Here is a 27,255-nt window from a genome sequence, read left to right on the forward strand (position 1 = left end):
CAGGAGCCATGGCTCCCAGGCACCCTGGGACTGTTCCCGGGATACTGCAGCTCCTTCACTCTGGTGCAGCCACCCCCTCCAACCCTGTGGAACAGAGCCTTCCAACTATTTTCCAAGTTAATGCATGTCTCCTTATATCTCAGGATCTTAGTATTTATCAGTAACACAAAAGACCTCCACAAAGCCTGGGAATTTTTCCCCTCTAGGATGTCAGCTCCATCCAATGAAGTGGAAATTCATATTTGATATTGAGAAAAAACAGGCAAAATTTATATTTATTTTTAAATGATATCAATACCTTAAGCCATTAGTAGATGAATCCTGAGCTGTCTTTTTTTAAAAAAAAAACTTAAAGAATATTTCTATTTTTTTCCCAATTACTTGTCAAAATAATTTTAACTTTTTTTTATAATTTTTGAATTCTCATCTTCAGAGTGTGTATTTTGTTTCCCCATGGGACCAAAGTAATTGTCAATGGTCAGGTTCCTTTTTTTCTGTTTATTCATTTCCCTAGCATGTGCCTGCTTTTGGAGTGCTTCCTGAGCTTTTGAGTATTATTCGGTCCACTTAGACTAAGTTCAACGCATGTGTAATCTACAAATTTAGGGAAACCAATAAATGAGTTTGATAAGCTAACTCTGTTCTTTCTTGAGATCAAACTCTAGAGACTAACACCCGGTTACCTTAATTCTGTTTGTCCCTTATTAGAACAAATCCTGGAGGTTAATATATGTTGGTTTAATTCCTTAAGGCCAAATTCATGAAGGTTGTCAAAGAGGAAGGGAGATTCAAAGAAAATATGCAGATATTCCCTGCCTGCTTCCAGCAAGTCATATACTATCTCAGATCTTGGTCAGTTTGGGGTGGTCAGGTAGATGGAACCGTAGCCATTTACTCCTGTCTAGCCTTTCCTACTCAGCAATGAAGAACTCAGGTGCTTTGGGAATGACAAAATCTCATGAACTCAAGACACAGGGAGCTCCAGGGTCTTTGATGTGGGGCTCACTGTCTACATAGAGGGCTTTTGCATTTGACAAGATTGATAACTACAACAGGTTAAGACCAAGATCTGACCTGGCTTTCATCAAACAAGGACTGAGGGGTTTTGGACTGCGTGGAACTTGGGTGAATACTGAAAAGTCTATTCAACAGTTCTGTACAACACTCAGTGTATTTCTGTTTAACTCTCAATCTCCTTGCCATATAAACTAAGTTATACTTGAATTTTTCATCAACACAGAGTACTTTTTAATTTGCTTTTTGGGTTTAGAAAATAAGTAAAAATCAATCTGTGATTGACATTGTACACTGAGTGCCTTTGAATGACCCCCTTTCAGGGTACCCTAGACATGAAACAAACCTAAGCTTCAAACAATCTTGAGAGGAAGCAGGGTATCAGTTTGGGAACTAACGAAGTGAAGACTATGAGAAGATTATTTTAAAAAACCCTGAACTCATGAGAGTGAAGCAGGGGAACTCTGAGCTGAGAAAAATATTGTTATTTCCTCCCCTTCTACCATTTTTCTCTATTAAGAAACAAATGGAATCTTTTCTTTTCTCTGTATTGTTCTTTAAAAGCATATAATCAAGGAATGTAACTAAGCAAATAGGGTACTCTATTAAAACAGTTGATCTTTTGACCCTGTATTAGTCTGCTATGTAATCCTATCTAAATTAGATTCTCCTAGTTATACATCACAAATTCCTTAAGGAGACTTTATTAAAAAAGACCATAACCCCCAGTCAAGCTTGATGCCCTCAGCTAAAAATACTAGAAATTATTAATTAACCTTAATCTCTGATTCCTACAGACCTGCACAGGAGTACAACCTGATGTGATATAACAGACCACTTAGTCCCTCCAAGTCCTCCCCTAACTCCCCTAACTCTCCATTTCCTATAAGAGTTCTGCTCCAAACTGTTGATTTTAGGTGACTTTAGCTAGTCAGGCTGACTGTTGATTTACAATGGTATTTCTCTCCTCTCTCCCCTTCTTCCATTGCCCATCCTTAGCTGGCCTTGATGTTCTCACCACCCAGCTTGTAGTCATTTCCTTTTTGCTTAAACTTAATATCTGCTTAAAAATTCACCTTCTTTACCTTTTGAAAGAACTTGTGCATTTTTGGCAGTAACCTGTGAAACTTCTGCAGTATCCTGAGAATTAAAAATGTAAGCTTTTCCTTACCTTCCTGAGTCAGAAAACCTGGTGATTTCCTCACTTAAAAAAAAACTATAGCTGTCTCTAAGATCCCCCCCCCAGTCAACCTCTGGCTCCAGATGCATTTTAGGAATGTCTAAAAAGAAAGCAACTTATGGGAGGGCAAGATCCAGTTTTACTTAAATTGTTTATCATGTATGCATCCAGAGCAGTCTGGGTATTTAGCAGGGGGAAAAAAGCCTTTTGGAAAGCCTTTCATAAAATTCCTAGTTTGTAAGGAGATAAGAGGATTCCTCTCATCAAATTACAGTATATTTATCTGTATAAATGTTATATTCTCCAGTGGCCTATAAGTGCTTTGATTATAGAGTGTTTTTTCACTTTTTTCTTTGCATCCCTAGCAACTTGCTTCAAAATACTTTGCAAATAACTTATTGATAACAAATATATGGTTTTTTGAATCTACTTGAAGTTCCCAGAGTCAGAACTTGAAAATAGGAGGGATTTCTTCATCTGTTTTCTGATTCCTACATTAAAAAAATAAAGATCAGATAGAAGATCTTGATTGGGGAGGAGAATTCCACATTTGAAGGGTTTATGCAGGAGCCACAATGACTCTCTCTCAGAACCAATTATTTTCGTTTTTTTCAAGGAATCATTCTTATTATATTAATTACATCTACTCAATTCTTCAGGGAAAACAGAGGACAACTCAACATGACATAACTTCGAAGGCAACACTCACTCATCTGTACACTAATCTGTAAACATGTTTCTTTTATCATCATAGATGTGTTTTTCCAGTGGTATGCATATTGTCCTAGACCTAATATTTAAATACATTTCATTATAACACTCAAATTTGAAACAACATTTTTATACAAATTCTGTGTCTCTCCAAATTTCCTTTTCAGTGGAAGTCATTTTCCTTGTAGTTCAAGTTTATATTTAACTGCTCATTCAGAAAGGGTCATTTAGAAATTATGTATACAATGTATAAGGTGTAGCAAACATCTTAGCTTCAGTTGCACTTACTTATATAAAAATACTTAATTGTTAAGAAAACACTACTACTCATCTTTATCTTTAATATTTACATTTGGTTATTAATATCTATAGATGACACACAAATAAGAAAACAAGAATTTTTACACACATATATATATATGTAAAATATTTTCAGGGATGCAGTCTTCACCATTTGTGAAAAATACAAATTAAAATTAAAAACAAAAACTCTTCTACAATCCAATAATTGTGGAGGGTGATGAAAGACAAAAGAGAAACATGGACAAAAAGATATTCTCATTTTCTTCCTCCCAAACCTCTAAACACAACACATCAACCATGGTTTTCAGAATAGCTTGTAAAATTCAAAATTCAGAATTGTCTTCACTAGTTGGGAATAATTTCACTAAAAACTGTTTTGCTGAATTATAAATATTGTTTTCTTCTTTTGAAGTAGGAAATTCTATTTTGTTCTTTAAATGTAATTCAACTTTCTTCTGATTTATTTTTCTATTTCTTCCAAATACTATTTTTTTACATTTCAGTTGCAGCTTCCCTGAAGGTAAACTGTCTGAACTTAAAATATCCACTGCTTTGGAGGACTATGGGATATTAACTTGGCTTGACCTGCAGATAGTTCTAGTGAACTGCTAATGACTCTAAGATTAGAGTAATGCCTTTTATCTTCTGATTTGTATCTGGAAAAGTGTACTATCTTACTTTCATTTTAGTGGAGACATATTTTTGTTTGTTTCCTCAAAATCAGAAACATGTATAGATGTCTCCAGGATATATGGGCAGCATTCCGTTTTTAGTTCTTCTAAGTCTTTTTCATTTATAGTTCCTTTAAAGTCAGAAACTTCAGGAATATATTCCTACATATCTTTATTCAGAGTTAGTTATACCAAATCCAGCTTACTAACTTTCTTCACTGGATTGATTATATAAATCTTTCACAATTCAAATGTTCTCTGAGTTTGCTTGTTGAGTTGTAAGGACTATGAGAAACAAATGGATCCATGGGTTCTGAACTGAAGGCAATCTTCTGTGAAGGATCCCCACTTTCTTGGTAGTGGTCATCCTGTTTTATTATCTGTTTGGTACTCTCTGAGAATTATTTGGGGAAACAGTGCAATTTAAGTTTTTTCAGATCCATTCCTTTTAAAAGTATTTCCAATGACAGTGGAAAAAGATCCAATATTACATTTTACTCTTCTGGATTTATAGCTTTTGAATTCCACAAAGTCACATACTACCTTAGATATAACATCAAATTGATAGAGTACACTGTGCAAAGTTTCTGTTCTGTTCATTTAGAAGATGAGCCTGGAGCACCTCATACTTCTGGGGGTGGCACTCACAATGGCCCTTCTCATTCCCTTTGAGGAGGGGCTGCACTAGAGGGTTCGTGGTCTTTATCTGCTTCACCACCTGTTCTGTTCCTTTGTTTAGCACGTGTTTGTTTCTGAAGATTCTAACCAAAGCAAAAGGACATCAGGATTTAGGAATAGAATAGTCCTCCTGACTCCACAGTCCACTGAGCCACCTAGCCGCCCCCAATGCAGTATCTAATATTATCAGTATGAGAAGAATTTTCACACTCCAAGATAAAACATTTGATAGACTACCATTTGAAGGAATGAATTCATGTTCCTTGATAGCTTTTTCAATTAAAAATTTTCCTCTGCTCACATATAATGCATCCAGAGTCTTAAATGAACTTTTCTCATAGTTAGGATGAGGGGAAGTATTTCCTACTATATATGTTGATTCTGGAATTGAGACAGGAGAAATATACCCAAGTGTCTAAGCATTGTTTGCTTCCTTTTAATTTGAAATTAGGTAACATATCTTTGCTGAGAAATTCTTCAACTCTCCCTCATAATTCCTTGAGGTCCTTTTCAAGTCTTTCAGAAATCATACCCGATGGCAAATCAACATGAGACTTTTACCTATCATTTTTCACAGTTTTCAAAGAAGGTTTATTTTTCTCATTTTTTTAATTTGGATACCACCTGATGAGTGATGGACTTTGCTACAGATCCTTTCGGGTGCTGGCTTTCATGACCAGTGTCATGGTCCACATGATGCTCTAACCAGGTCACCTGCTGGGGCAGAAAGGGATTGGGCCAAGTTGGCTGCCTGTTTCCAGGGCTCAGAATCAATTTTACTGCCACTTCCTCAGCTTTCACCTGGAATTTAGTTCATCCACTGGGCAAGCTTGGTAATAGCTGGATCTTGGAACTAAACTTGGGCCACAGCCCAGGCTCTTGCTCTTCTCACATTAGTTGTTATGAGAAAAGGTTGCAAGCAACATTTACTCACCTTCCTTGCCATAGAAAGAGAAAGGAAATTTGTTCTGATTATAGCTCCAAAGGGCCTATTTATTACAACAGAGTTAGGAAAGGAGAACTGTATTGATTAAAAAAGGTTCCACAATAATGTAATGCCAAAACTAACTAAATAATCAGCCACAAGATTTTTCTTCCTTTTTTATATTTTACCTTTTTGATTTTTTACAATAATCTTTTTTGAACTGATAAATTCCATTCACTGAAATAGCCTAGCATATGAAATATTTATGTGATTGTTAATGCCTATGTTAGATAGTCTTAAAAATATATAACTTTTTTAATGACTTAGTGATGACCATTAGTAATAAGAAATAAAACTAGTAACTTCAAAGTCACAAGAGCAACAATATAGTGAACTAGACATTTTCTCTGCTCGCAATGATCTCTCAAGCCTCTTTAAATAGAAATCAAGTGCTGAAGATACAGCTGTCTTCCTAGTCTAGTACATCCCAAATGCACAAGAATGTAAAAAAAAAAAAACCCTCAGGAACCAATGCTCATTGACCCTGAACTCACTCAACACACCTTTCCAACCTATACAGATAGACCCCAAGGGCAAGAGAAAATCCAACCCTGGACCACAGTTCCCATTTTCTTTCTCCAGTGTCAAGGAGACACCAACTTCAGGCTCCCGAACTTTGCTTGGGCCTTGAGAGTCAGCTTGGCCACAGCCCTTCAGGAGTAAAAGAGTGCTGGGTACTGCAACTTGGAAACATGAGCACTACAAAGTTCAGAATTACCAGTGCCAGAGAAAACAGGGACTCAACTGGCAGAACTGAGGGCAGAAGGAATAGGACAAGTTAACCAGACAGTATACCATGCACATGGAGGGCTGTTCACCACTTCACTAAGCCTAAGTGAAGAGCAGAGCTCTCAAATGAGGCTAGATCTGAACACCCAAAAGTCAGTTGGGGCAGATAGCTAGGTTGGTGAATCTTGAATTGCCCAGAGTGGGAAAATGCTGAGATTCTTTGAGATCATGCCCTCAAACAGACCATAATCAGGAGAGGAATTCAGGAAGTGGATGATAAGAAGAACTGGGGGAGTTGGGGGGGGAATTGAAAGCATTAAAGATTTCAGGAGGAAGGAAAAGACTTTAAACAAAGATAAATCAACAAGAAAAACAGTAATAAGAGAAGGAAATGTGGCATTCAGATGTAGTAAATAAGAAAAGGCATCTGTGAATAAATACTGCAAAATAAAAGAAAATCATCCAACATTTGAGGAGACAAAAGACCCTGTATATTTTGAAAGGATGTGAAAAAACAACATGAGAATCCTGAGGAATTTAAAAGATAAATGAGAACATCTGAGAGCAAAACTTATGTCCCACATACCAAAAATAGTAAACAGAAAAGAAAAAAAATTAAATATGCAACAGCAAGCCTCACGGAACAAAAATAAATCCGAGAACAATGGATTGGGAATACAAATGCACAGAAATGAAAAACAACCTAAAAGAAGAGAAGCAAAAGACAACAGCAGTAAAAGAAAATATGTTCGCCATTAAGAGTAAAACATACTGAACCTAAAGACAGGATGTGTATGGGTAATCTAATGGTACTAGGTCTCCTCAAAGAACATGACAGGACAAAAAACCTTATCTCATAACTAAAGACAGACGAACTTCTGAATATAAACAAAAATTTCATTCTAACGAAATCAGAGCACCTCTAAGAAAAAAGAAAACAAACAACAAACTCCAAGATGCATAGTAGTTAAGTATAAGAATTTAATTCAGAAAACAAACTCTAGAAACCATCAGAAGAAAGTCATTCAAATACAAAAGAAAAAATGTTCAAATAAGACAAGACTATTCTAGAGCCACTAGAAAAAGCAGTATTCAATAGAACAGTATGTTATTTTGTGTCCAAAGTACAATGGAGCTGCAGGCCAGGTTGAATTATCTTGAAAATCTGAACTTAGCTATCTAAAATAAAAGGTGAACCTTCAACAATAAAGAAAAGTTTGAAATATTTAAAAAAGAGAATCCTAACTGAAGAGATTTTTGCCACTAGACCACTCCAAACAATACAAATACAAGAGTGAATACATGCATCAAGAAACAATAGAGTGACAACAGAGATGATGAAGCGACTTCTTTCTAAATGGGCACATGGCTGAACATAGACATAAAGGTAAAGATGCAAACAGGGAGCATTATGAACATAACCTTGTTTATACTCTGCTTCCAAGTGAATGCTTCTTTTGTGATACTTTTAATACAATATGCGAGGTTATATTGGGGAACTGATATTTTGAAGAGTCTGAAAACTTCAAAGCACTTTGGTACCTTTTCCAACATGTTCCTCCTCTTTATAGCACCCTTGCCTCATTTAACCTCATCTCAAAAAAGTATAAATATATATATATATATATATATGTGTGTGTGTGTGTGTGTGTGTGTGTATGCATATACATACAGATGCATTTCTAATTCAGTTTCATATGTATATACATGCACACATTCACATACACATATGGAGAAGGAGCAGTTGGGCCCTCTTCTATGATTTAATTGATTTCTCCTCAGCCCAGTTGATGTAATTATAGAAAGTAAGGGTAGGATAAAAGATGTAACCAGCTGTTCACATATTAAAATTAAATGCAAAACAAGTTTATATCCTGTTATACTTTTATCAACTGTGAAGAAATTTATCTGATCAAACTGGCTAATTACTGTCTGACTGAAGATTAGTCATGTCCCTGGTGGTCTTTAAAAAGTTAAGGCTAAGTCTGTCAGCTACAGAAGTTGTTCAGTGATTGAAGGTGGGGGCAGCTCTTTATTGAATGTGTAAAAACTTAATTATTTAGGGCTAAAATAATACAATAGAAATCTATGTTACATAATGAAGTTCATTTTCTCAGATTTATTATAAAACCTTTAGGTGGTAGTCATCTTTAGAAAATGGCTATCACAAATTAAGTGGGGAGTATTTATACATGATAGACAAGGAAAATCATTAAACCTTTTGGAGGTCAATAAATCAGGTCCCACATATACTCACAAATATGCCATCCTTTGTTATCTTGTCATAGAGAAGATGACTAGTTATCTCCTTCCTTTAATGCTGAACAAATGTGAGAAATCTGTGCAGCTCTTAAAAAGATAACTAGCCAGGTTTTCCAATATTCTAACCATCTATCTTCCTGTGATTGTTAAAACAATTACCAATAGGAGAGATAGAAATTCTCAATTTATAATGATTAGTTGCAAACTGAGAATTCAGACTTTGACCAGCAGCATAGGCTGTAAGAATTATTAACTTTGACAAATATTATACCTCCAAAAATGTAAAGAATTGTCAGGAGAGGAAGATTTTCCTATCCTATCCTCTATTAGTCACAGAGCAGTTGAACTACTCTCCTAGTAGGAACATCATATCAGGCAGGGATCAGAGAGATAGATAGAGCACAGTTTCATACTTGGAGACTTCAAGTAGTGTAAATGTTGGCAGCACAGAAGAAAGGACCTTTGGATACAAGGGAGAATTAGCCCCAGAAACTAGGAATTCAGCTACAAAAGGTAACAAGTCCAGGGAACAAAGCTAATTATAGGACAAGAAGATAGTAATATACTGTTATATGTGTTTGGACAAGGTAAATTTGAGAATATTATAATGTCAATACAAATGTCTTTCCATTCAATGGGGATCCAGTGACTGCCCCCCCCCCTCTCTCTCTCTCTCTCTCTTTATATATATATATATATATATATATATATATATATATATATATATATATATATATATGTATATATCTCAACTAGCTTCCCTAATATGAAAGCATGATATTAGGAGTTGGTCTGAAAGTTACTTACTAATCAGCATTGTTTTAAAAAGATCAAGATCTGTTAGAAGTTTATAATGAACATTCATTAAACAAAGAGAACTCATATTGTTGTCTCAATTTTTCTACTTCCCCACCTTGCAGTAATGTTAATATGATTCTTTGCCATAAATATATTAAACATTTCCCTGGGCAAACACCACAGATTTGCTTTTCATTTCCTCTTTTCTTCCATCAAACTATTAAATCTACAAATAGGCTGATGTATTTTCACACATACAGTAGAACCTAGTGTCAAGAGGCAAGAAAAATGTTGGCATTTTAAGTTATAGGTCATAGTGAGAACTATATTGTGAGTCAGGAGAATAGGAATTCACTTTAATACAGTGCTTCAAGGGTTAAAATGTGTTTTCTTCACAACAACCTGTTAATCTATTCTACAGATGAGGAAACTGAGGTTCAGAGAATTGTCTAAGGTCACACAGTATCTCTACCATGAGGCTTGATGGATGTTGGAAATATAATTTAACCTGTAGTTAAAACGAAATCCAAGACATATACAGGTATATAGAGAAGATATGTCCTGATTGTTCATGTCTTCTAATAACATTTCTTAAGTCTTAGTCTACCAATAAATACAGTGTATTTCTCCATTGTAAAAGACCCAAACAAGATGCACTTAGCAATACATAAGCCAGCTGCAATTTTGGTGATATAAGAACTCCCTTGAATGGTGTGGTTCTCTCCTGTTATTTATAAATTAGAGCAATAGGTAACTGCTACAGGCATTTAATAGGTAAAGTGACTTTTCCATGGTCACATAACTCTATTTAGATGTAAGATGTAAACCTGAAACTATCATTCTATTCCATAATGCTATATTGTCTCTTACACAGGTGGGTGTATGATAAAGAAAAAAATATATGTACATATACAAACATACACTACATACATATATATATATATATATATGTATGTATGTATATGTACACTTATACACAATACATACTGTATTTCTCCAAGTATAAGACACTCCCATGTATGAGCCACAGCTAAATTTGGGGGCCTGAAATTAGGAAAAAAAACTGTATTCCATAGTTACTGAACTCAAGTTTTATTCATCATCAAATTCCTTTAACTACTCACTGTCAAAAATTCCCATCCATGAGCTTGCCCTCCTCTGTGTTTGATGACAAATCACTGTCTTAGGAGAGGCTCTGCCTGCTCTCCTGCCTGGGCTCTGATCTGGGGTTGACCACAAGCACTCCCCAGGCAAGTCTGGTGTGTAGATGCATGCTCAGTCCATTTCGTTTCATGACCTTAAGCACCCATGGTGTCCTCCTTTGAAATTTGTCCCTTCTTTCCATCAGCAATTCTTCTTACCTCCTGCTGAACCATCTTTGTGGACACAGGTATTCCACCGGCCCTTTGCTCTTCAATCTATCTCTTCAATTCCCTCTCGAGGCCATTTGGCGACCTTGCCTGTCTCTTTGGGTCTTCTTCTGCTAGTGTCTTTTAGTCAGGTTTCTTCTTCCCATAGCCAATCTTGGATTGCTTTGTCAGTTGGAGGCGGACCAAACTGACATTTAGCAGCACAATTTCCATTTACTTTTACAAACTGGATCACTTTGAACTTGAATTCAGCACTGGACAGAAATCTTTTCTGAACTATTTCTAGGCACAATATGGCAAAATGAAACCTAACATACTGGTCACAAATGCAAAATGATGATTGTAAAGACTACAAACATGAAAGAGTGGGAAACGCAAGTTAAAAAAAATCAATAACGAGTGCAAAAACAAGTGTGAAATAAGCAGGAAATGCAAGTGAAAAAATCTACAACAACAAGCACAAAAAAACCATGAAAAAGTGGGAAATGCAAGTAAAAAAATCTACAGCCAATATAGAAGGTGCTCCCAGTTTTTAGACCCCAAATTTTTTGAAAAATGGTGCATCTTATACATAGGGAAATTTGGTATATGTATAAATACAAAAATATTTCATTACACTAGCAATTAATTGGCTTAGAAATTGTGTGAATGCTCAGCATTTCTTCATTTTATTTCTATAAACAATGCTGACTGTCAGGATTTTTAAGTTTCAGAAAAGTCAATTTATGAAATAGGTCAAAACTGCTGGAATAACACATATTCTTCCATAGCTTGGAGGTCACAAGTGATTTCATTTTCCTTTCTTTTTTTTACAATTCAGTGAATAAAATAAATAACAGGGCATACTTTAGGGATAGCCAAACTCACTAACCAAACTACCAGTAATCAGTTTCAGAATTTCAATGGCTATGAGCACATATAGTCTGAGTGGTCACAAGGAAGAGACAACTGGTGCTGAGGGTAAAGACACAGCAGAGTCAGAAAAATCTGACATACCTTTCTTCTGATTTTAAAGATAACATAATCATAGTCAAGTTCTAAGACTCTTACTTTCAGTTCCTAGTGATGTTGTGTAGTTCTTTTTTTATTTCTAAATAAAGATTTTATTTATTTTGAGTTTTACAATTCCCCCCCCCCACCATCTTACTTCCCTCCCCCCCACCCCCTTGTGCAGTTCTAATTAAGTAGCATGCATAAGAACCAGAGAAGGAGGACGGTAAGTAACTTTGAATGAAGCCTTCAAGGGTATTATTAAGAAAGTTATAAGAAAGTCAAGAAGAAATTGTAAATCCTTTAAGTCAGTACACATAGTCTGAAAAAAAAAGACAATTAGTTATATTAAAGAATAGTCTTCCACAAATTTCTAATGGTTTTTTTTTCAGTATTTGGGATAGATGTACTATAAAGGCAGAAAAAACTAGACTCAATTAAAAAAAATTTAAAGATACCAACAAAAATAGCAAAGTAAAAGGAAATAGTGCAGCTGACTTCTTCTCCCACCAGCCCTACAAAGTCCTCTACAAATATCTAGAAAATGAAGCAGAAAAAGATCTTAATGGAAAATCAAAGACAAAAAAAAATCATAGTCATTTTCCACTCCATGTTGGTGGAGGGAGATAGAGAGGTCTAGCATAGCTGGCATGTGGCCTTGAATGGGGAAAACTGTTTTGTTTTGGGGTTTTTTTTTCAGTTTATTGCAAGGCAAATGGGGTTAAGTGGCTTGCCCAAGGCCACACAGCTAGGTAATTATTAAGTGTCTGAGACTGGATTTGAACCCAGGTACTCCTAACTCCTGGGCCAGTGCTTTATTCACTGCACCACCTAGCCGCCCCAAATAGGAGAAACTGAACCAGGGACTGCCCATTGCTTTGCTCTAGGTCAAGAAGAGTTCCCAGATCTGACACTAGTTATTCTAGTGTAGAACTGGAGTAGAGACTGGATGTGAAATCCTGCTCCACTCCCAGAGTCAGTCAGTCAGCTGCTGCTTGCTTCTGTCCCTCTGAACCTGCAGAGTTTTGCAGCTGGTTGATAGTGGCTGAATCCCAGCAGCACTCTACTAGAGCTTCAACCACCAGTAGCAAGTCACAATTATGTTTCTCAAAACCAAAACCAAGGTCAGGAACTTGCAGTGATCTGACCAGGAGGGTACTGCTCAAACTTTGTCCTAAACCATATCACTTTGGGTACAATGAAAGCTTTTAAAGTTACCAGTTATCCCTACGATAGTAGAATAACAAAACATTCCAACCCCTGAGCAAGCAGCAGCAGGAGAAAAGAAGACTCAAAAGAAAATCAAACTCATCCCAGCAAATCATCCTGGAAGTACACAGAGACTAGTTCAAAAGCAAAGTCAAAAGTCAGGAAGTAAGTCTGGAAGAATGAGCAAGCAAATAAACAAAAACAATCCCATCAAAAAAGCTATAATGGATAGGGGATGGACCCAAGATTGCAGAGTAAGCAGTAAATTTCTATAACTCTCCTATATCCACCTCCAAACAATCATAAAATAGCACCCCAAACAAGTTCTGAACAGCTGAACCAGCAAAAGATGGCTTGAAACAATCTTTGAGTCAAAGAAATTTGGAAAATAGGCAGGCAGGGTGGCAGGGTACACAGGGGTAAAAGGAGAATGCACTCCAGGAAAGGAAGCATCCCAATAAGCCAGCACAACCCCCCTTCCCCCTCAGCAAAATAGCAGTAGGTTCTAAGCTCCAATATGGTGGTGGTGAATGCAAAGGCCACTTTGAGGATCCCACACATACATATTAGCATAGTCAGGGGAACTGGCAGACTCCAGTATCAAGAGCCACTACTTGCTTTAACCAAGCCCCAGGCAAAGAGGTAACCCACACCAGCAGATCTCAATGTGCTTCAGTGTAGACCTGCCAAAATGTCAGACATCAACCCTATAGATGCTTAAGCAAAGAGGTAGCCCCCAGCACCAGGCCCCTGCTGTGCTTCCGCAGAGCCCTGGACAAACAAGCAGGCACCTATAGCTAGGTTATCACATGATTCAGCATGGCCCCAGAGAAACACAGAAACACCCCACCAATCTCAGTACACATTAGACCTCAGTCCAAGCAGCCCAGTTCATCACTAAATAAGCTCCTAGACCTCTATGTTCTCCAGAAGCACCAACCATTCCCCACTTCATGTTCTCAGATACAAGGGTCCCACAAGTGCCTCAGGGCAATATTAGTGCAACACCAGGTAGTCAGCATGTGCAGCCATTGGCATAGGAGTCCTGAGACAGTTTTCTTTCAACCCTAAGAGCACAATGTAAATTTAAAAGAAAAGATGCAAAAAAAGATGAGGGGGAAAAATCTGTTCATTAAAATTTGGTTACAGGAAATACCAAGACACAAACTTGAAGAGAATAGGAATGTCAAACAATCAATGGGCAAAACTCAAAAGAAAAACAAAACATGAAGTAAATCACAGTCAGAAAGAACTCATGGTAGAGCTCAAAAATGAACTTAAAAATCATATAAGAGAAGTAGAAAGGAAATGAGAGTATACAAGAGAATTATGAAAAAAGAGTCAACATCTTGAAAAAAGAAAATAACTGCTTAAAAAATAGAATTAGTGGGGTGGCTAGGTGGTGCAGTAGATAGAGCACCAGCCCTGCAGTCAGGAGGACCTGAGTTCAAATTCAGCCTCAGACACTTAATAATTACTTTGCTGTGTGGCCTTGGGCAAGCCACTTAACCCCATTGCTTTGCAAAAAAAACTAAAAAAAAAATACAATTAGCCAAATGGAAAAGGAGAAGCAAAATTCCAGTGAAGAAAACAACAATTTAAATAGTACAATTGGACAAATGGGGAAAAAAAGGACAAAATTTAATGGAGGACTTCCAGCCAAGATGGTGGAGTGAAGGCAGGCACTGTGCTAAGCTCTCCTGGTTTCCCTTCAAAAATAACATGACAGAAACCTCTTAACAGAAATTCAATTGACAAAACCCAGAAACAGAAGATAGGAGAAGAACATCTACCAACAAGGTCTGTCTCTAGGGACCATGGGTAAGCTGGGAGCAGAGACCAGAGGGCTAGCAGGGGCGGGATAAAACCAGGGGACTGGTCTCAGCTGTGGTGACCTTGGTGAGTGGTGGGTCTGAGGATCACCTTTACCTGTGGAATCTCTGGTGGAGCACAGGTCTGGTGATTCCCAGCCAGGCTGGAGGGTTAAATTCCAGCATAGAGTTGCAGAGCATGGCTAGATGAGCCACTGGGCGCAGAGGCCTGAGCTCCATACTTTTAGTGGAGCCCTCTTCCCAGAACAAACAGTAACTGCCCCTCCACCCCCAGGCTCAGGTGTGGGCAGCACAGCTCCCTCAGCTGAAAGGGAGACTAACTACCTCACCCTGGACCCAGCCCACATTGTTCAAGAACAATTCAGACCTTGCTGCTACCCCTCACTCCCTCCAGGCCTAGGGAGAGGGCCTGAAATACTCCAGAGAAAGCAACCAGCACTCCCTACTGGCCAGCCCTTGGAGTTACCAAGCCCAGTAAGCAAAGCCTCTAGCTCTACCTGTTTAGTGTCCTACCAATTAAAATTCCAAAAAATTACTTTAATGAGTTAGAAAAAATTGTAAATGCATATGAAGAAATAAAGAGTTGAGAATTTCTAGGCATTTAATGAAAAAAATTGCAAAGGAAAGTGGCTTAGCCCTACCAGATTTAAAATTATATTATAAAGCATAGTCATCAAAATTGTCTGGTATTGGCTAAGAAATAGAGTGGTGGATCAATGGAATAGACTAGGTGCAATGGAAGGAAACAATTCTAGTAATCTGTGTTTGATAAATCCAAAGCATGCAGATATTGGGATAAAAACTCTCTCCGATAAAACCTGCTGGGAAAATTAGAAGTTAGTATAGAAGAAACTTAGATTAGACCAACACCTCATACCCTATATCAAGATAAGATCAAAATGGATACAGGATTTAGGCATAAAAAACAATATTATAAGCAAATTAGGAGATCAAGGAGTAGTTTTCCTGTCAGATCTATGGAAAGGGAAACAGTTCGTGACCAAGGAAAAGATGGAGAACATCACTAAAAACAAACTAGATGATTTCAATTACATTAAATTAAAAAGCTTTTGCACAGACAAAACCACTGTAACCAAGATCAAAAGAAATGTAGTAAACTGGGAAACAATCTTTACAACCAGTATTTCTGACAAAGGACTCATTTCTAAAATATACAGAGAACTGAGTCAAATTTTCAAAAAAACAAGCCATTCTCCAATTGACAAATGGTCAAATGATATGTAAAGGCAATTTACAGATGACAAAATCAAACCTATCCATAGTCATATGAAAAACTGCTTTAAATCATTACTTATTAGAGAAATGCAAATAAAAACATCTCTAAGATACCACCTCACACCTCTCAGACTGGCCAATATGACCAGAAAGGACAATTATCAATGTTGGAAGGGATGTGGGAAATCTGGGAAACTAATACATTGTTGGTGGAGCTGTGACCTCATCCAAACTTTCTGGAGAGCAATTTGGAATTATGTCCAAAGGGCAACAAAAATGTGCATGCCCTTTGCTCTACCAATACCACTACTGGGTCTATACCCTGAAGAGATGATGAAAAAGGGTAAAAACATCAAATATACAAAAATATCCACAGTGGCCCTATTTGTGGTGACAAAGAATTGGAAATCAAGTAAATGTCCTACAATTGGGGAATGGCTTAACAAAATTTGGTATATGTATGTGATGAAACACTATTGTTCTATTAGAAACCAGAATGGATGGGAATTCAGGGAATCCTGAAAGGATGTGCATGAACTGATGCCAAGTGAGATGAGCAGAACCAAAAGAACACCGTACACTCTAACAGCAACATGGTGGTGATGATCAACCTCAATGGACTTGCTCATTACATCTGTGCAACAATCAGGGACAATTTGAAGGTATCTGCAATTGAGAATACCATCTGTATCTAGAGAAAGAATTGTGAAGTTTGAACAGAGACCAAAGACTATTACCTTTAATTTTTTTAAAGTTATCTTATTATATAATTTTGCTATTTCTTATACTTTATTTTTCTTCCTTAAGAATATGATTTCTAGTGGCAGCTAGGTAGTGCAGTGGATAGAGCACCAGCCGTGGAGTCAGGAGTACCTGAGTTCAAATCCAGCCTCAGACACTTAATAATTACCTAGCTGTGTGGCCTTGGGCAAGCCATTTAACACCATTGCCTTGCAAAAACTAAAAAAAACCAACAACTAAAAAAAAGAATATTATTTCTAGGAGCAGCTCAATGGTACAATGGATAGAGCACTGACCCTGGAGCCAGAGAGGACGCAAGAATATGATTTCTCTCTTATCACATTCAACTTAGTTCAATGTATACCATGGAAATAATGTAAAAACTAACAGATTGCCTTCTGTGGGGGGGGGGTAGGGAGAGAGAAGTAAGATTAGGTGAAAAATTTTAAAATTCAAAATAAATAAAATCTTTCTTTTATTAAAAAAGTTAATGCAGGAAAACTATTTCTTAAAATGATTTCTAATGTGGAAATATTTTTTACATGACAGCATATGTATAATATATCAAACTGCCTACCATTTTCAGAAGAGGGTACAAGAGGGGGGAAGAATAATTTCAATGCAAACATCTTGTAATAATAATAAAAACTGTCTTTACATGTAATTGGGGAAAATACTAATTAAAAAGTTATAACTGTGTCAGGGATGCTCAAGTTGCACTACTAGAATAAGATAACTAAAACATCTACAAGCAAAACTTAAAAGAAAAAACATGGTACAAGGTCAACTGGAATTACTGGAAGAGATAAAAATGTTTTTAAATAGTTTATAAAAGAAATGAGAAGGCTAGAGAAAATCAACTGAAAAAGAAATGGGAGTACTAGTGAGAAAATTAGGAGAGTAATGAGAGATACAGGAAGAAAGAACTGGGAAAAAAAGAATGAACAGCTCCACCCAATCGGCATATCACCTCACCTAAGCAGCGGGCTCTTTACATGGAACAAATGGAAGTTCAACAAGAAACAGAAGTTGAACAACAACAATAATCCAAGTTAATGATGTCCTGAGATTAGAAATAGTAAAACCAAATGAAAGTGTTCGCAAAAAATAGTAAAGTGCAAAGGATTTCATATAAAAAAAATGACTGACCTAAAACATACATCAACTTAAGAATCTCTGGATTAGCTTAAAGGCATGACCAAAAATGAACCTAGGTATTCTAAGAAATCACAAAAATATGCTCCAATTTCTTACAACCAGAAGACTTTAAAAGGAACAAAAAATAATGGATAAGAACTTGACTGGGTTCTGAGTAAAGAAAAGGGAAGTGAGGCAGGGAAAGCAAAAGCAGACTGCAAAATGGAAAAATTAGGAAGAAAAGAATGTCCAAAAGATTAATATTTTAGAATAGTAGTAATTCAATACTCTGAAAACCAAATTATCTGAAAATTATAACAAATCAAATAGAAAATGACTCCATGTATAACAAGAAATACTTAAACAAAATCAAAAAAAGTAAAAGAAAAACAAAGGAATCAAAAATATAAAAAATTATCTAAAATAGATCAAGGCCAAATAATATTAAAGTTTTTAAATTTGTTTTATGTTTTTCCCCTCTCATGTTTTTTTCACTTTTGTTCTGATTGAATAATATGAGAACAAGTATAACATAACTATACATTCATAACCTCTATCAGATTCCTCACTATCAAGGATTGGGGGGAGGGAAGGAAGAAAAATGTGAAACTCAAAATCTTACAAAAAATGAATGTTGAAAACTATCTTTGCATGTAGTTGGAAATTATAAGAAAAAAGACAAAAGAAAAAGAGATCAAGCTTGTGTACCATTATTTCAATAAATCATAAATAAAACTTGCCAGAAGGCAAAGTAAAATAAAATCATCATGTCCTAAAAGAGATTCCAAAATGAAAACTCTCATGAAGATTATTTAAATCTAGAGTTTTCAGGTAAAAAAAATCCTGTAAGCAGCTAGAAAGAAAAGTGATAATCAGGATCATAGAACTATTTAATAGCCACCATTATAAAAGAGTGTCGAGTTTGAAATGCCATAATTCAGAAGGAGATTTCATGAGGCAAGATTAACATTAATCAAACTCTTCTTAGAATATGAATAATGAAGTCGGGGGTAGACTATAGTTTTCAAAGGAGAAAGAAATGGCAAAAGGATTTAAAGAAGGGGCAAAAAATCAAAGCTAAAAAACTTAACTTGCAGTTTTAAAGTTTTATATTTGTGCACAAAATAGGAAAGAGTCTCAGAGTGAATATGGAAAAAAACCTCAATAATTTGTGACATAAAGGAACATTTAAAATAGAAGGACACAAGAAGAGTTAATGTGATTGGCTAGAATAAAATTTGTTATGCTTTAGCTGAGTCTTCCAAAGCAGGAGTTATACTGTGGTCAAGGGAGAAGAATGCAATATTCACATCCTGAATGTAAATCTTACTACATATATGAATCTGGAAAAGTCATTTAACCTATGTGTGATATAATTTCTCACCTCTATAATGAAAACATAATATTGGAACATATCCTAAGATCTCTTTCAACTCAAAAACTATGATTCATTATGAAACATCTAGGTGGCACAGTAGATAGCGCTCCAGGTCTGTTCAAAAGGGACCCTAGATACTTAGTAGCTGTGTGATCCTGGTTAAATCATTTCACCTCCATCTGTCCCAGATTTTTCATCTGTACAATGGAGATAATAATGCAACTCTAAGGGCACCAAATAAAATAATAATTTCAGAGTACTTCTGCTTACTACAGTTCCTGGCACACTGTAAGCATTATATAAATGTTATATATCATCGTATAATATATAATAACATATACAATAATCAAATAATATAACAGCATAAGTAAATGGAATAATATGATATCTGATATAATTGTAATTGTATTATTGTATCCATTTTCTAAAATAATAGTAACAAGAAATGCTATCAAGAAAAAATAACCAGGAGATTGTATAATATCTTAACATATCTTAGATGTTTTAGTGATAACAATAGTGCAGCAAAACAAATTAATAGAATTATGAAATACAAAATTAGGAGGGTGTTAGTAAGAGAGTACCTAGTTTGCCTTGACTATTTAAATGAATGAGACTTAGATGAATAAGTCTTGGGACTAGACCATTGTCCATGAAGGAGTATGGAAAATAAGAGAAGCGTCTCAGTACTAGCAAATAGTTCTTTTTCTACTTTGCAAAAAAGAGAGGAAAACAGAATTTGTGAATTATAGCTCAATGAAACTACCTTTAATTCCCAGAAGAATCCAAGTATTACTGAAGAGATAATTATTGAATTTATCCATAATGCCATAATGAAACAGTTATAACAAATCCCTCATGGCTTCATCAAGATCAGGTGATGCAGATGAACCTAATTTTCGTTCTGGCAGTGTTACCTAGTCTTTAAAAGGACCCAAATCAAAATGGTATCTAGTCTCAAGCACACCAAGAAACAACTGGCCCAGAGAATGAAATTTGTTTAACTTTCTGATAACCTAAGTAAAAAAGTCAGAAAAGGAGTGGGAAACTCTTCCTTCAGTTTTTGGAATGGTAAAACAACAAGCATCACATGGAAATAGGGAATCTATACTCCTACCAAATGAATCAAAGCTAGATCCTTGTTGACTATCCTTTCACTGGTCCATCTGAAGAAAACTCCTTTTCCTACTGTTAGATGGTATATTATTTCATTATAATTTCAAACCTGAAGCATCAGGTGAGGTTGAGTCAGGATTAGTCTATAGTACTATCATTCAGCCTGTCAAGTCAACAAACTTTGATTAAGCTCTATATATGTGCCAGGCATGGTGGATTTTGACAAATAAGGGCAAAAATACATTTCCTGTCCTCAAGGATCTCACAGTCTTATTGGGGGAGACAACCTGTAAACAGCTCCTGTACAAACAAGATCCTATAAATATGTACATGGAGTACACATAGACACTGGAATTGGGAGGGATCTCTAGCAGTCCTAAGTGTGAGGGGGAGAAAGCTGATCAGTAAAGGTCTCTTGGCAAAGCTAAGTTTTCAACTTAGTTCTTAAGGGAGCCGGAGAAGTCATGAGGCAGAGATAAGGAGGGAGAGAATTACAGGCCTAGAGGATAATCAGTGAAAAAAACACAATTGGGAGATGGGAGATGGAGTGTTCTGTGAGAGGAATAGCTGGATTATCAAGTATATGAAAGGAAATAACGTATAAGAAAACTGGAAAGGTAAATAGGGACCAGGTTGCGATGGACTTTAAAAGCTCAACAGAGAATTTAATGCTTAATCTTGGAAATAATAGGGGATCACTGGAGGTTACTGAGTATGCAGGAGGGATCAGGGTATGAGTGACATTATCAGACCTATAAAATCATTAGAAGCAGAGTTGGGGAAAGACCTCATTGAGGAGAAACTTGTGGGAGGGAGACCGCTGGTTGTTGTTTTTATTGTGCCATTTTAATCATGTCTAATTCTTTGTGGTCCCACTTGGGGTTGTCTGGTCAAAGACACTAGAGTTTTTGCCACTTCCTTCTACAACTCATTTTAGACATGAGGAAACTGAGACAAAGAGAGTTAAATAACTTACCCAAGTTCACCCAGAAAGTAATTATCTAAGGACAAATTGCAACTCAGAAAGATGAGTTTTCCTGACTCTGAGACTGACACTCTAGTCACTCTCACTGTCGGCTTTAGTAAAAAATTTGACTAATTCTTTCACAATATTTATAGAACAATACAGAGGTATAACTGGTAAATGTTTGTGAACTGGGCTCTCTGACAAAGTAGGTTTAAGCTGAGAGGCAAAGTTGAGCCATTTTTTACAGGTAATTTTTCCTGCTATCCTCCCCCCCACACACACACAAATTCACATACACACATACCTACAAAACACACATTTAAAATTTTTTTCAGTTCTGGATTTGCTTATACTTCTAAATATTATCATCTTCAATTCAAAGTAAGCTGCTTGACTGTTAAGACAGTACTTCACATTTAAAACATGTTTAATAAATGTTCACTAAGTCAGGGTTGTCCAATCTTACCTTTAAAAGTATTTTATTGAAACAATAGACAATATATTTTGATTTGCCATTTTAGTGAGAGCTCTGCAGTAGCTGGGCTTCATTTACCAAAGTATTTAGTAAACCCACGGGTGGCCACATGAAATCACCCTACAGGCCACATTTTGGACAGCTCAGCTCTAAATGATCAATTGATAAAAAGATGATCAAAGTCATAAAGTCTTGATTTCACCTAAGTACTTTGCCATCCTCTGAACTTTAGCTCAGCCGTCCTAGGGATACGAGGCATTTTCAATGTGTACAACTGAGGAAAAAGCAATGTTTTGAGTGTAGGACTGCCCCTCTCTATCAGTATGGTAGATATTCTTTCCTCTTTTAGTTTTGGTGATACTACTCTCTTTTGGTTCTCTTACTTGTTTGGCTACTCCTCTAGGTAATATGGCATAACTGTGGGTGTCCCCTAAGGTTCTGTCATGGTCTATCTTCTCTTGCTATTCTATTTGGCTCAGTCATTTCATCAGCTCCCACAAGTTCAATTATTATCTCTATGCAGATGTTATACATATTTATATATCTATTCACAATACTTTCCCTAGTCATATCACCAAACTGCCTTCTAGATTTTTTAACTCTCAAATAGATATACAATTTAACATGTTCAAGCCTGAATTCATTATCTTTCTCATCACATCCTCCTACTTCCCCACATGTCTATTATGTCAAGAGCAACACTGTACTTGTGGTTATTCAGGCTCGCAACCTATGTCACCATCAATTCTTCACTCACATTCAACAACTATATCTCCTATCTGTAGGCAAATCTTAATGTTTTCATCTTTATAATATCTCTTATTTATGTGTTCTTCTCTCCACTCACAAGGGCCAATCCTTATGTAGGCTCTCATCAGCACTACCTAAATTAACTTTATTGGTCTCCCAATCTCAAATGCCTCCCAGTTCCTGTCCAGCCTCTAATCAACTGCTGAAGAAATTTTCCTAAAGTGTTGGACCTCCTAGTGAATAGACTGAATTAATTTCTTTAAGTATTGACTGATTTGATGCCTGTGATGTTCAAGAGGCTTTCAAAAGTGTTCTCCAGCATCACAATTTCAAAGTGTTCTTTCTGTAACATTAAACTTTCCTTATAGTTCAATTTTCATAGCCACACATTGTTACTGGGGGAAAAAAAAACAACAATTTTGACTATATGGACATTTGCATGAAGTTGTTTTATTTAATTATTTAATTTTATTTAATTAATAGGTCTTATTTGATTGTTTTTAATAAATTTGTCTCACCCTGCATTTAAGATCTTTGAACTGACTGGGGAATTCACTGATTCATTTACAATGCCTGTTTTATTAATAAATCACATAGCTCATAGTGCTGCACGCTTATTATAAATTATCTGCCACACCTGGCACCTGATCTTGCACATAGTAGATGTTTAATAAATATGAGCTGAATTGACTGGAATTGGATTAAATTAAATGTGGGACTACAAAACTAACTCAAAATGAAGACTTCTTTCAGAAAAAAATCCAAAATAATCTGAGCTAGAAAAATTTCACAGATCCATTTTGATACTAAAACTTGTATTAATAATCATTTCTTGACTATTATGATGTGATTTTTGTCTTAAGTAGTTTGAATAATGTTAGCATGAATTCAGAAAATAAATAGACGGTGAAGTCAATTGTTTACTGTCTTATAAGTAACAGAAACTTATTATTATATCCATCTTGAATCTATCCAAATCATATAATTAATACACAGAGCAACTTTATAATGATCCTATTTAAAATTAAATTATGTGAAAAGTCACTCAAGATATGTAGAAAATCTGAAAAAAATCAGAATTTGAATATACATGTGAATTTACAGAAAAAATAAATTACCAGTACTGCAAGTTAGAATATTATTTTACAGCAGGTTTTACCAGACAGGCCACTGACTTTATTAATTATCAAGATAACTTCATTTTTGCTTTAGTATGCAGTTGTTTTTGCTCAACTGAATATGAGATCATCAAAATTACTTACAATACTCTGGTTACCAAAGCATGACAAAAATTACACTCTTACAACCAATTAATTGAACTTAATAAAGCTTTAAAAGTATTTTTGTTTATTAGCATTCCTTTGAGGTTAATGATGTGGTCCTTCTGGCTAGAAGGAATAATTAAAAATTTGAGAAATCAAATTAAATTTCTCTATGTTAGAAAAGACCTACAAGATACCCTAATGGGTAAACAATAAATTACTCTTCTGTCCCAAATGTGAAAAAAAACCATTAAGTTAATTTATTATGTTCTTTGTTAAACAGTTTGCCTACAGACACTTCATGCATAGCTGAACAATTTACATAGTCTTTAATGAGTCAGTGACAGGTAAAATCTTTACAAAGGCATATTAAACCATTTGTTGGAACCAAATGATAGAACTGGTATGAATTTAGAATATATTATCTTAACATTGAAGAAAAAGCAGCAAAAGTAGTCTCTCTCCTCCCCCCCTCGACACATCTTCAAAAAGAGTGGTCTCTAGACTTATTATCTCCAGCACATAGCATAGTACTTATTGAATATTGAATTCATGGTTGCTGTGGACTCCTTTACTTTGGAAGACAAACAGGAGGGTCTTTATGCCATACAAGGATAGAAGAAACTATAAATATTAACTTGGAGAAGAGAAGATTTAAAAGATATATAATAGTTTTCAGGTATCTAAAGATCTCTCATGTGGAAGTTGGATTCAGTTTACTCTGCTTGACCCTACAGTGGACTAAATGGTAAGATAAGGCTAAGTCAAATTATAGCTCCATGTAAAAAGAATAGAATGGGCTGACACAGCAGGTAGTGAATTTTCCCCTAGAAAACAGAGTCAAATTTATATGAATGAGTCATATGAGTCATTTCTCAATTGATAAATGGTCAAAGTATATGAATAGACTTTTTCAGAGAAATATCAAAGCTCTCTATTAGTAATATAAAAATGCTTGTAATAACTATTGATTAGAAAAATCTAAATTAAAACAACTCTGAGGTACCACTTCACACCCATCAGATTGACTAAGATACGATAACAAATGATGGAGGGAATGTGGAACATTTGGGACACTAAAAATTTGGAACTATGCCCCAAATCTTTAAAAATTGTGCATACTCTTTTACCAAGCAATATCACTACTAGATCTGTAGCTCAAACAGAAAAAAGGAAAAGGACTTATATGTACAAAAATATGTATAGCAGCTTTTTTTGAGGTAATAAAGACTTGTTAAATTAAAGATAGGAATATTCCTCCACTGGTGAATGACTGGACAAGTTGTGGTAAATGAGTGTGATGGAATACTACTGTGTTATGAGAAATGATGAGGGGCATGATTTCACAAAAACCTTAAGATTACTCATATGAACTGATGAAAACTGAAGTGAGCAGAACTAGGAGAATGCTGTATACAGTAAAATTGATACTATATGATGATCAACTGTGAAAGACTTAGCTGGGGCCATCTAGGTGGCACAGTGGATAAGAGCACTGGCCCTGGAGTCACGAGGACCTGAGTTCAAGTCTGATCTCAGATACGTAATAATTGCCTAGCTGTGTGACATTGGGCAAGTCACTTAACCCAACTGCCTTAATAAAATTTTGAAAAAAGAAAGACTTAGCTATTCAGATAAATCCAATGATTCACAGCTCCAAATAACTTATGAAGAAAAAAATTCTTTCTCCTCAGAGAGAGAAATGAACACCAAGTGTACATTGAAGCATATAATTTTTTACTTTATTTTTATTGCAACATAGTTTTCATAGAAATATATTTTTTTATGACTTCATATGTATAATGGGTATTAGATTTCTTCCCTTTTCAATGAGGGAGAGGCAGGAGGGATCAAGAGAATTTGGGGCTTAAAAATAAAAAAAACAAAGTTAAAAAGAAAAAAAGAAGACAATTCTTTCATTTTAATGTAAGTGCTCAAGTCAATTATGTCTTGATTTCTCTTTAGTCTCTACGCTAGATACTGTGGACTTCCCTCCCATTTCCACCTCTCTCAGGTTTCCAATTTTTTTTTAAATTTGGGTTGTTTTCTCCCATTAGGATACGAGATAGCAGGTCTACTTCTCTACTTGTATTTGCACTCCCCTTTAACCTAGAACCTAGAACATATGAAGCACATATGGAGCTCTTTATTGAGCTAAAATTGGTCTAAATATCTGTATCTGATGAATCAGGATTCAGACTAAGATTATCTCTAAGGTCTTTATAGGTTCTAACACTTTATGATTATATGATATCAAGGGATCATGGATCCACTTTAGATATGAACAAACTGAGGTTCAGTAAGGTTAAGTAATTTTATCTAAGGTCAGAGGTAGAATTTTAACCCAGGTCCTCTGAATGTAGCACTAGCACTCCTTCTACTATACTATGCTGTTTCGCTCTATCTTTCACTCAATGGTCCTAGATTCTGACTTATGAAGTTACACAAATGAGTCTTATTTTTCTTCTACAATTTGAAGCTAGTTATGTTATTTCAATCAAGGATAAAAAAAATTCACAAGCCTTAAAAATGTTACAATGATTTTGATGATGATGATGATGATGATGATTGATGATAATGATGAATTTTCAGTTCTTTCAATCAATCTTAGAGTCTCTTGTCCAAGCTGGTCAAACTCTTGTGAAAATACCTCAGCTTCTCAACACTGTTCCACTTTAACACAGTGATATTCCAGTGAATTCCAGTTATATTCAGTATAAAGCACTGACATAAACTACCATGTCTAGTAATACTGTCAAAAAATGAAATTAGAGTAGGGTGATGTGACTTAACCTTATTGAAACAATGCTAAGAGTCATTAATGTTTCTCTTTTGAAGTGCTTATAAGTTATGCATTTAATAGTTTTCTTGCCAGAATGTTGGTGCCAATTGACATAAAGTTTAGTAGTCTATTTCTTTCGGAAATTACTTCTCTGAAAACTGGACTTTGAGCCCAAATCCAGTTTCTTTGCATCTCCGCTCCTGTTCTTCATGATTCTGGGAATATTGTCAAGACCAGTTTCATAATCATACCTGCAAGTTCTTTCGATGGAATGGAGTATGATCCATGAGTGCCAGCAAATATGTATTCATTTGTTGCAATACTGAGTTCTTCCATTTTTTCCTCACCCAATATTTTCCCCCTTAACTAATAATACGGGAGCCACTGTATTCCTTGACCCCACAAGGTCATGAAATCATCTGGCCAAGGTACGTTATTGTTCTGCAACAATGTCAGGGATCCATGTAACTGTAAGCACTTGGAAAGGTAGCCATTGTCCACCTTAAATTATATTACTTTATCCAAAGGACCATCTCAGGTATTCTTTGGAAAATGCCATAAATTTGATGTTATGTACATTCAAGAAGTTGTTTGTTCTATTTCAGTTTTCACTCTACCTTTCAAATATTCTTATCCTACATTTATTTTTATGAACTCATAAATCCTGTTGTCATCTCAA

General features: G+C 35.7%; 1 long non-coding RNA gene and 1 pseudogene across 2 annotated transcripts in view; both read right to left on the minus strand.

The window, feature by feature from the left end:
- Positions 1 to 27,255, minus strand: part of LOC141497565 (uncharacterized) — a 317,802-nt gene that overhangs the window by 203,560 nt on the left and 86,987 nt on the right. The window lies entirely within an intron of this gene.
- Positions 894 to 26,863, minus strand: LOC141503182 (protein DBF4 homolog A-like; annotated as a pseudogene).

Source organism: Macrotis lagotis, chromosome X, assembly GCF_037893015.1.
Source record: "Macrotis lagotis isolate mMagLag1 chromosome X, bilby.v1.9.chrom.fasta, whole genome shotgun sequence".
Classification (NCBI taxonomy): Eukaryota; Metazoa; Chordata; class Mammalia; order Peramelemorphia; family Peramelidae; genus Macrotis; species Macrotis lagotis.